Consider the following 12,241-nt stretch of genomic DNA (forward strand, 5'->3'; position numbering starts at 1 on the left):
TTACTGTGCCTCCTGGGCTAAAATAACAAACCCCGAGCTGAAAAGTCAAGATGAGATGTGAGAGGTAACAGGGATTCATGAGAAATCACAGCCTGGGAAGCAACATGGTGAGTGGAGTGTCCAAGGAAGGACAGTCACGTGTGAAGGGAGGGGATTGCTGAGGGACCAGCAGCAATCTCTAGGCATGGGGTCAGCTAGGGCCTGGATGAATTGCTGGCTGTGCCATTAGTCAAGAACCCCAGAGAGACAGGGCATTCCTCCCTCACTCCACACACCATCCCCAGTTTCCTTCCATCCATCCTTTAGAACTCATTTCTTTTGTCTTCAAGGCTTTGTGGACACAACTCAGCACAGTCTTTAGCCACCCTGTAGATCTTTCCAATATTTTTTTGCTAGACCATGCTCCCCATCTTCCAGAGCCAGGTCTATACCCACTGGTAATTAAGAGGAATCATACCCACCACAAATGGTGAGTGGTCCTGACCTCATGGCCTTCTACAAATACTGTGGTATTTAAAGAGAAGGCTGACAGAGCAGAGCTCTGGGGTGTCTCCCCTCTAGTCCTGTACTTCCTGTCCCACTTCCGGCATCTCTGCTCCTCCCTCATGCCTCCAGCTTCCTTGGCTCCTTTGAGAAAATGGGAGGCATCATGCTAAGGTTAGGGCGAGGTTCTGGGCTAAGGCCTCACAGATCCTAAACACGAGTGGTGAAGGAGAAAACAAGACCAGGACCAGGTCTCTTAAAGGCCTCTCTGTACTACAACCTGTCTTTCCCCCTCTATGAAATGCAACCTGAGATAAAGTTCCAAAATTAAAAAAAAAATTTTTTCAGTCTTAATTATATAGAGAGAATATATAAAATATAAACATATTTCTATAAGATGTAATTACATACTTATTATAAAATATGTAAGATATATAAATATATATCATATATATACAGATTAGAGTCAATAGAAGGCAATAAAGTTATGGTAAGTGTTGGGGGGGAAGGCCTGGGTGGTTTAGGTGGTTAAGCATCTGCCTTCAGCCTAGGTCATGATCCCAAGGTCCTGGGATTGAGCCACACTGGGCTCCCTGCTCGACAGGGACCCTGCTTCTCCTTCTCCCTCTGATACCGCTCCCCGCCACAACCACCACCACTTGTGCGCTATGGCTCTATCTCTCTGCCAAATAAATAAAATCTTTTAAAAATTATAGTAAATGTGTAGTAATTCAAATATCACCTTAAATGAAGTAATCGAACAGCATTCTTTAAATCGAATTACTTTAAGAAAGGGGAAAAAGAAGAATTTTTTCCTTTAAGCTAGATCTGCCATCAGAAGTAACGGGTCTACATGTGCTTTTCTTTGGCACACTCCTGTAAGTTCCCTTGGAACTACTTTATGTTATTCCTGGTCCTCGGTTCCCTTTCTTTCCATGACCCAATCTGCTGAAAGGAAAAGACCTTATCTTTGCATAACTCATGATTCTTTGTATTGTTTCTGGCACGTTGTTTATTCTTCAAAAGGTTTTGGCCCCGTGTTTACACCTTATAAACATTTGTGGAATGACAGAGCATAAAGTAACTTGCAGCCAACATTTTTGCGACTTGTCCCTTCACCGTGTAAAGGAGAAAAGACAAACAGCAAAATGAATGTTGCCACATCAAGTGAAGAATCTAACAAGTTGCTTTTCCAAAGAAAATACCTTGGAAAGCTTTGAGCTCACACCCACAGTTCTGAAATCCGTATCACACAAATGAGTCTGAACAAGTTGAATCAAGTCTTTGGTAACAAATTAAAAATTTGACCCATGGCAATTAAGGCAGAATCAAATAAGATGGAAAATGGCCTTCAAGCCAATTTCCCTTTCTATAATCAATGAGTCGTTTTGAAGCAAAAATATAAATAAATAAATAAATAAATAAATCCTAGGATTTTAATTTACTTACTTTCATTACTGTTATTTATTTACTTATTATTTTAAGAAAACTGTTTTGCTTGCTTTTCTGTAAAACCAAGAACAGAGTGGGTTCCTAGACTCCTTTCAGATGCTTCAGCTAAAAGTTAAATGAACACCAGTGCCAATAAAACGAGGAGAAAAATTATGCCAAACGCTTGACACCAGCTGCAGCAATTAAGTAAGCACCTGCTTTATGTTTCATCTCTCATCACTCCTTCCCTGCTTCATTTAGGCTGGCTTCTGGTTTTGGGGGAGGGGTTGTTTGTTTTTTTGAGAATAAATGCACCTCAGTGCACAAGCCCACAAACGTGCTTTTCCCTTCTTTTTCTTTGGCTGTCATTAACTGGGGTGAACTGAGTAGCAGGAAGATCTGGACAAAGGCAGGGTAGTAAAGGCACTTAAATTCCTAAAATCTGGAGTTTTTGAAAATGTTGGGGGCAGATGTAACCATAGCAATCAGCCCCACTAGGAGGAGTGCCAATGTCTGCTGCTTGTGCTAAGCAGTCGACTACGCCCTTCCAGGGAGACCCAGCAGATATGATGTCGATTTGATTTCTGGAAGCAAGGTTTCCATTGGCTTAAAAAGCAAGTTTCTCTGCAGACATTCAGGCTAGAAAAGAAACACCATTGAGGAGTTCTAGACTGTTAACATTGCAGAACTAGCATGAGCGTCAAACAAGATCTGGAAGACATAAGGGCGCTTTGAAAAGTTGAAAGGATTATGCAAATACGTGACAGGTATTAATATTAAACATGCTTACTGAAATCCATCGAATAGAAAGTAGACAGTAAGCGCATTCATCCCCTGGAAGTGAATTAGCACTTTTCAGAGCCCTGAGCTACCATTTCCTCTGTCCTCTTTTATCTTCTCTGTGAAAGCTGGCTAATGATGCCTCACTCATGGGGCAATTGGAAGGCTTACAGGAGACTAAGTGAGATAATGTATGTGAAGCACCTTGTTCCGTGCCTCCTATATATAAAGAACACTTAATAAATGTGACTTGATTTCAAGGGGGAAATTAAATACATTATCCTAGAATTCTTTGTACCTGCAGCCCACCAGTAGATGCTTCTCATTAAATTATGTTTCCAAGAGAGAAGAATGGAAAAGTCACCCACAACGGTATGGAATCAGGTAAGCGAACTACTTCTCACGTGGAGAAAACAGACACGAAACTAAGACATTTATCCTTCATTTCGTGAGTAGCAGAGTAGCAACTTTTCTTCCTATACTGATTATTACTGCTCTGTTCTCCAGGGGGAAATGTTAACACTGCTTTTAAAGTCCCCCTAACACAGCCACCTGCCTAACACAGATACCTGCAAAAGAGAAATTCTGAGAATGAAGCAAGAACTTTTGGCTGCAGACCAGCAGCTCCTTGAAGGCATGGACCTCCCCACCCCATTTCCTGCCACGGACCCAGCACCATCCAGCACTGGCAAGAATGCCCAACCTATCATGAGCCCTCAGGGCACATTCATTGAAGGAGTTCCGCACATCAGAGATATGAGGAAGAAAATGAGGTATCAGATTATAGGTCTCTGTTTCAACAATTTAATTGGCAGTCTTGCTTCCTCTGCCTTTGGTTCAGAATGAGGCCACATTTGTGTTAGGACTTAGACAATAAAGATTCCTAACTCTGCAAGGTAATGGACAGAGCTAGACTTACTGTGGTGTTTGCTTCCCAGTGTGTACACATATTGAGTCATTATGTGGTGCTCCTGAAACTAATACAATGTCTTACATCAATTATACATCAATAAAAGAAAAACATAACGATTTTGAGGTTTCATTCTTGATCAAGGGTCCATCTGCTCTTCTTACTAGTGTGCCCGACACATTAGTAAGAGTGAGAGCAACCTGTTCTTTGTTAATTAGTTAATATGGCCTCCAAGAAGGAGAAGCCATAAAGTCTGGTCCATCCACCTAAGGACTCTGTCATTGGCTGTCGGTACAGATTTACACTGGTGCAGAAGAAATAAAGTTGTGTAGAAGGAGCCTCTAGGTTTTTTTTAGGTATTGCTATAACACCAAGACAGACAGCCATTGACAATCCTAAAAGATTCTGCACCAAACAGATCAGTGCTTCCAGCATTAATCACTGACCAGTTTATACACACTCACACACACACAGAGCCTATCCTAAGGCATGTCTAGGGTGCCTGCGTGGCCAGACCAGCAAGTCCAGCATCAGCCTCACCCCATGCTGAGAACCCTTGTCTTGACTGTCCTCTCTCCTGGAGAGCCTAGAAACACTGAGCTTGAGTTCAAGAAGGTAACATTTGAGTAGAACCTTCAAGGATGAGAAGGAGAAGAGCAGATAGGTATCCTAGGAAAGCAGAAAGTATCACCAACAGCAGAGTATTTTTTTGTTTTCCTTGGATTTCTAACAAACATAATGCACAGCATTCAAAACTCAATGGCAAGGAAAAGGGCCATAGGCATGCACAGGGAGGGGTAAGAAGTGGACGAGTCAGGATCTGGGGCAGGGGGATGCCCCCCTTTGGGCATCACATCTCATCGAACTCACAGTCTTCCTTGTGGGAAGTCCCCCACTGTCACAACTGATGGCTTGATGAAGACATCGTCCCTGGCCCAGCACTCACAATAGTGTTTTCCATTTGCACTGTCATCGTTTTCCTCTAGTGACTCATCATAGTTGTGCCAATCTGGTAGAGAGCTTTGAAATCTGCAAGTCTTATGTACATGATGGTGCTGTGTGGCAGGGAGCTGCCCACGGGCAACCTGGCCTTCTCCTTGGTATTCCTTTGGTACAGAGATAACTTAAAAGATTGCTGTGTGTACCGCATTTAGACTTGGGGCAAAACCCGGAACCCACTGCCATCACTTTATTGTCCTATAGAGCAGTGATGGACTCAGGGAGGACTAGAGAACTGTGACAACACATTGGGAGTAGCCAGTCTTCCAAATCGTTAGGGTAACATGGCCCAGGCCAGTCAATCACCTAACATGGACTATTAGCTCTATGAGAGGAATAGATTAAAGGTGTTAAAAGCCCTTTAAAAGATACCCATGTCAGCCTAGGATAATTAGATAATCTTGGTCATGAGAGTGGACTCCTCAATATCTCACCGATCTTGTTTGGTTAAAGAGTACATTCATTCAACAAATCCTTTCATTGGTTCTTTTTCCTGGCCATAAAACAGATCTACCTAAGGAGCTTAAAAATTTCCCAGGGTGCCTGAGTGGCTCAGTCAGTAAAGCGTCTACCTTCTGCTCACTTCATGATCCCAGGGTCCTGGGATCGTGTAGGTGTTGGGCTCTGTGCTCAGCTGGGAATCTACTTCTCCCTCTCCCCTTCCTCCAGCTTTCTCTCTCTCTCTCTCTCTCTCTCTCTCTCTCTCCTTCTCTTTCCATGTCTCTCTTTTAAATACATAAAAAAAAAATTCCCAATGTCTAGGCCCATTCCAGTGATTCTAGATACCCCTGGGCTAAAAGAATAATGAGCAAGAAGGCCTGGAGAGCAGGGTAGATTACAGGTTTATTTAGGGTTCTACGTGCCTGGAACACAGAACAGGGAAATGAAGCAACAGGTGACATTGTGGGGTTACTACTGTCCAGTGCAAAATGGAGGTAATGGTGTAGGGTTTAATTCCCTGTCCCCAAATCTACACTATGGTAGATGTCCCTGCAGCCACAACACAGCAGAGGCTATTAAAAAAGGGAATCTCAAAAAATCTTTGAGAAAGGATGCCATGGTTGTTATAGCACATGCTGTGTAGTCCCCAAATCTTGTCTCCTTTTTCTCCGTAAAGGACAATGAGATTGAGTTCAGACCAAAGGAATGCGGGCTGAAGTGATACACACCACAACCAGGCTAGACCTGAAGAACATCTTGCTCCAGAACCTCCACGCCTGCACTCTCTCCCTCTCCCCTCTTCTGCTGCTGGGAGGCAGAGTCCAGTGAAGGACTCCAAGGCCCTGAGGAGGGTGGGCTGTGCGTAAGCAGTCAGCCTCTACTCTATTAAGTCACTGAGATTTGGGGAATTTTTGTGATGGCCGTTAGCCTACCCTGGCTTTACAGCAATCACAGATTCAACAAGTTCATTTCTGTAGAAGCACAATGTCAAGAACAGCAAAGGTTTAGTAGGGAATAGTTATCTATTATCATGTGATATTTGCACTTTGGGAACCTAGACTTTCCCTTCCCATTTTTTTCTAATGTTATTTTTTTCTCTTTGATCCAGTGACCGAGGCATATGTGGATGTCTCTCTCTGCTTTGTCTTTAAGCCTGATCACAATGTCAGTGCAATACTTCTGCCTGGACCTTGCTTCACTAATAACATTTCCTTGCAAAAAATATGGGGAGAGAGGAGATGCTTCTGTTGACATGCTAATGAGTCAGAAGCATGAGGCAGTCCAATTGGCGCTGTTCCCCACAGCTCAGCTCTGCTTTCCTTGCCTTTCCGCATGAGGGCTACAGGGCCGAGAGCTGAATTCATTTGAGGACTAACCCGGAGGGCAGCACAATCTGCTCCCCTGGAGAAAACATTCCATAAAAAGTGTTCCTGCTGAGTTTCACAAAACTTCCAAATTTTGATTAGACACTGGAGAACCAGATGGGCAGCAAAAGGAATTTTGACAAATGCAAGGAGTTTAAGTCAATGAGGAAGCCAGTGTTCCTACAGTAAGAGTTAAATCAATAGTCATGTGACTATGTGGCCACTTAATCAGCATGATTTGAGGAGTTCAGGGGTTCCCCCCATGGCCCCCAAACTTTTCCTCCATCGCTTGCTGGCAATGCCTGAAAAATGGTTCACAGCAATCTTTCACAAATACATGTCCCTTTATAGGATTTCTCATACTGTTCCCAACTCTCCAACAAAGTTGGGGTATAAGAGTGGACCCCACGGCTCCATGAAATCAAGTGATGTGCATAAGATTGCACAGCTGGAAAGAGCAGAATGGGGACCCTTAATGTGTTTAGTAGCTTCGGAGTTCTTGACAGCACAATTGCCTCTGCCATTTTTAACCTTCATTTCTTTGGGCTCAGGGCATCTCCCAAATAACTGATCACTCAAATGAAATTCAGTGGGACCCTGAATTGTAGTGAACATGTGGAGTTGTTCTGGTCAAAGTGTATTTATGCGGTGGAGAGGCAGGGAGAGGGAAAGTTTAGGGAATTCGATGCACAGTCCAAAAAATGCAGTCCAAAATCCACTAGCTTAAAGCAGCTGTGCCCTATTTTGATACAAATGGCCTTAGAGGAACCACTTCGTGTCATTCATACATCGTATCCTATCAGATAATTTCCTAGTAGCTGAGACAGGGAGATAGAATAGCAAACCCAGGTTGAAGGGCCCTGTTGGTGTGTGGCCAGGTGGGAAGGAGAAAAGGAATACAAAAAAGGATGAAAACCAACTTTACATTTTGCTTCAGGTTTACACCGCCTGTAGAGGGAATCGAATTCTGCTGCTGCTAATAGATTATTGTTTTTTGGACATTGATGTTTAAGGCTAATACTGTGAAGTATTCCTTGTATTTTGTCAAGTACCTGAGGATCAGGATTTTAGGGACCAGAGAGAGTGGTGGAAACCAGCCACCCCGCCCCCCAAATTCCTGGGAGCAGGCAGGTACAAGAGAGGAGGGTGCAGCCAGCTGGACTGGGACTGGGGTTTGTGGGAGGAGAGCCTGGAAGGGTCCTGATAAGTTGGGAGAGACTAGCTGAGGGGCTTTCCTCCTCCCCTTCCTCCTGTCTTCACACCTTCCCTCTCTGCTCTACTCAGTTCCTGCTGATGGAGCTCTTCCTGGGACCCATATTCCCGGGTGAGGAGGACTTACCATTCCTACCAAGGGTCCCAGTTCTTACTTCTTTTTAAATACCCCTTTTTAGGAGCAACGGTGTTTCAGTTCCCTGACCTGAAAAATGGGCCTAAGATCACCAGCCTCACAGAGTTATAATGAGGAATAAAACGATGGAATGAAATATATGTGAAAAGTTTTCAGCACAGTGCTCAATACCCACACAAGACCAGTGAAAGAGATCAGAGTATGTTACCCCAATATATACCACTTTGGAATAAGGTTTGTTTTGAGCTGAAAGGAATGATCTCTTTGCCCTTTCCCTTCCTGTCTAAATGCAGGGCACACATTTCCCTTTGTAAGTGTAATATAAATTTTCACTTGTGAATGTGCCTACCTCCCCAGTACCAGAGAAAGAAATGTTCTGGGACAATTCTTACCACCTGAGAGGACTCTTATCTATATAACAAACCTTATTAGACCTTTTTTATTAAAAAAAAAAAAAAAAGATTTTATCTATTTGAGTAGAAAGCCAAAGAGAGAGAGACAGACAGAGAGAGACAGACAGACAGACAGAGAGAGCTCAGGAAGGGAGAGGGAGAAGTAGGCTCCCTGCTGAGCTATATAGGGGCTTGATTCCAGGACCCCAGGGTCATGACCTGAGCCAAAGGCAGACACCTAACTGAGCCACCCAGGTGCCCCTAAACAACTCTTATTTACCATCTGTTTCCTCTTATAACTTATCCACATTCCAGAAGCCCCAAACCCATTTTCCTTTGTCTAACCTCTTTTCCAGACAGTGTCACCGTTTGTTAAGGTGATACCTGAACCCCAAATTCTAACACCTCCTTACGTCATGCTTGTTTGTGAAGTCCTGTGCATAAGTATATAATTAAATTCTGTTTTTTAAAAATACTCTTATTAATCTGCCTTTTGTCAGTTTATTTTTCAGGGCTCAGGTAGAAAATCTAAGAGATTAGAAGAGAACTTTCCTAACAGAGGCATGAAAACCTTTTCCTCTCATATTTTTCTCTTGTTTCACATTATGGTCTGTGTTCCCTGGTTTACCCTAGAAACCATCCCTCAGAAGCCTTGGCCATTGTGGGGAGGATTCAGAGGCCAAGGATAGAGGAGTTTTCCCAGATCTTTGGGAGCAGAGGGACACATGTGCTACAGTGGGACCCTCTCAGTAGAGAGCCACCTAACATCCACAAGGAATCTGGGGACCTTGGGGAGGCTGTCAGGATGGACCAAAACAGAAATGGAGCCCTCTGGGTTTAGTATAAACGTTCCTGACACCTTAGTCGAGTCTCTGTGCTATTATCACTGCTCCACACACCTGACTCTCCCCTGACACTGCCTTTGGTCCCCAAGTGCTTCCTCTTATTTAATTCTTTTTTTTTTTTTAAGATTTTATTTATTTATTTGACAGAGAGAAATCACAAGTAGATGGAGAGGCAGGCAGAGAGAGAGAGAGGGAAGCAGGCTCCCTGCTGAGCAGAGAGCCCGATGTGGGACTCGATCCCAGGACCCTGAGATCATGACCTGAGCCAAAGGCAGTGGCTTAACCCACTGAGCCACCCAGGCGCCCCTCTTATTTAATTCTTGACCCTTCCTCTAGACTATGTGATGCCCGAAGGCAGAACTCTGTGGGTCTTGCCCTGTACTGAATGTCCAGTGCTGGGCTGTGCCTCACCTAGAAATCACACTTAGCACACATTTGTTGAATGAATGAACTTAGATAATTATGCTGAGTAAGAATAAGATTCAGTTGTTCACAGTTAAAAAAAAAAAAATCCAGCATTTACTTAGTTCTAATCTGAGTGGCATGATTATAGTCAAATATCAGATGATGAACAGTCCCTTTCAGGAGGGCCCATGTCTGGGGCACTTGGGTGGCTCAGTGGGTAAAAGCCTCTGCCTTTGACTCAGGTCATGATCCCAGGGTCCTAGGATCAAGCCCCACATTGGGCTCTCTGCTCAGCAGGGAGCCTGCTTCTTCCTCTCTCTCTGCCTACTTGTGATCTCTCTGTCAAATAAATAAATAAAATCTTAAAAAAAAAAAAAAGGAGGGTCCATGTCCATCACAAATCACTTCAACGTAGGTCCAGAAAAGTGACAAAAGGGGAAAGTGGGATTTTCCTAGAAAAACCTGAACAATCATCTCAGAGAGTTGATGACATCATTTGAGAGCCCCTCTGAAATCCGGCTGCTCTCTAGAGTGGGGATAGGAAGGAAGGCCACCACTGGACTGTGTTTCTTCAGGATCCTCTGATTTACCCTCAGACTAGCCAGAGGAAACCCATCATAGAGGCCTGGGGTTGAGAGTAGAGCCTGGGTCAGGAAGGCAGCCACTCCAGCCTGTTCTCCCCCATGGCCAGGCCTGATTTCTCTCCTCACTCATTCTTTTTTTTTTTTTATATTGATTGATTGATTGATTGATTTGACAGACAGAGAGCACAAGTAGGCAGAGTGGCAGGCAGAGGGAGAGGGGGAAGCAGGTTCTCCATTGAGCAGGGAGCCCAATGCGTGGCTCCATCCCAGGACCCTGGGATCATGACCTGAGCCAAAGGCAGATGCTTAACCCACTGAGCCACCCAGGTGCTCCCTTCCCTCACTCATTCTGACAGCTTCAGGAGGGATGCTCTCGTAGGGGTACCTCGGAGACTGAGAGACAGATCCGAATGATAAGAACTTGCTGTGTGTTAAGCTTGCACATAGTTATCTCTATTCCTCTTCATAAAGATCCTGTGAGATGAGTACCAGTATCTCCAATTTATAGGTGAGAAAACTGAGGATAAGGAAGTTTAAACATGTTCCCAAGGTCATGCAGCCAGTAAATGTCAACACCAGGAGTTGAGCCATAACCACGACACTAGACTGCATCCTACTAGATTGGGATGACCCAAGAGTTCCCCTAGGCTTCCCCTGAGAGCCTCCAGAGCCAGGGCTGGATCAACCTCACTCATTTCCATGCCCCAAATGCCATACACTCTACGGACATCTTACATAGTACTCACCTCACGTGGACAAGGAAGGGCTCTAGAACTGCCCATAATTTCATATACATCAAAACTAGAGAATCCTATTATAAACATCTTGGAAGAAGATGACAGAAGTCAGTTTGAAGCCAAACTAAATGGCCTTGGGCAAGTCACTGAACTTCTGGGAGCTTGTGTTTTCTCATCTGCGGAGTGAGGATGATAATGCCTGGCACGCAGAGCAGGTAAGATGATCAACTGGTCCAGTAAGTTCTGGTTCTTCCGTCTCCCTGGCTCCACCACTGGGAGCCGTCCAGGCAGTGCTAAGTGTGTGGCCAGGAGAGGGGCTGGTGCAGAAGCCTGAGGCTCCCCTGCTGCCGATGTTTCTCCCTACTCCAGATCAGCAGGGCACTAATCCTACGGTCATAACCAGTTCCGTCATTCCCTTGCCATGTTCTGGGGTTAAATTCCAAGCTTCTGGGATCATCATTCCTACGGCAACTTAATGGGTGTAGTACAGGCCACAAGTCACGGGCAGCAATGGAAAGCTCTCAGTTCTTCCAGAACAAGAGTACAAAGCCAAACAAAACAAAACAGGGCCTTTCTAAAGGGATAAGGCAAAAGCAACAAGCTTGAAATCCAGCATCATGATGTTCACATTTCCAAAGCAGGAACAGTCTAGTTGCAGGTTTCGCCTTCAATTTCAGAATCTTAAACCAAAATAACTAAACAAAAAAGCACTTAATGGTCTCCTTGAAATGGTGAAGAAGTGTCTCCTTTAAGGAAAAAAATGACTGTTAATAACTACCGTGGGAGTGATTCGGGCATAAAGTAGAAGAAGAAAGGAGAATAATCATATTTTCAGATTTATATTCTAATAAACAAGTCCTCCCTATGGCAACGCCTCTCAGAGGCATTGCTTTCCCTTAGTACCACCCCAAATCATATTTCTGGCTCAATTTCATTCATCTTCTTCATGACTGAGAATTATGCTTGCTTTATTCACTGACAACCTTTTTTTTGCTATTCAAGTCTAGCAGGTAAGAAGGGCAGCCTACCGAGATCTTCCGTGCATTTTTGGTGTTTGGCTCTGAAATATTCAAATACATTTCTAGAGAAAATGTTAAATAGCTAAAATCAGAGTATATTAAAAATATTCTTGGATCATTTGCTTCTGTACACTTTTTTAAAATTAAGGTACAATTGACCTAGAATAGTACATTCATTTCCAGCATACAACATAATGACATTTATACAAAGATTTGCGAAATGATCACCACAATTAACCTACGTAATCTACACCTGTCACCATATAAAGCCACAAAAGAGTTTTTTTTCCTTGGGATGAAAACTTTTAAGATATACTCTCCCAGCAGTATGCAGTATGGTATTGTTAACTACAGTCAATATACTCGGTGAAGTATGCTTTTGTATTTTGATTTATTCTTCACCATGTGCAGGGTGCCTGGGTGGCTGAGTCAGTTAAGTGTCTGCTTTTGATTCAGGTCATGATCTTGGGATCCTAGGATTGAGCCGCACATCAGGCTTCCTG

The sequence above is a fragment of the Mustela erminea genome, chromosome 14, assembly GCF_009829155.1.
Source record: "Mustela erminea isolate mMusErm1 chromosome 14, mMusErm1.Pri, whole genome shotgun sequence".
Taxonomy (NCBI): domain Eukaryota; kingdom Metazoa; phylum Chordata; class Mammalia; order Carnivora; family Mustelidae; genus Mustela; species Mustela erminea.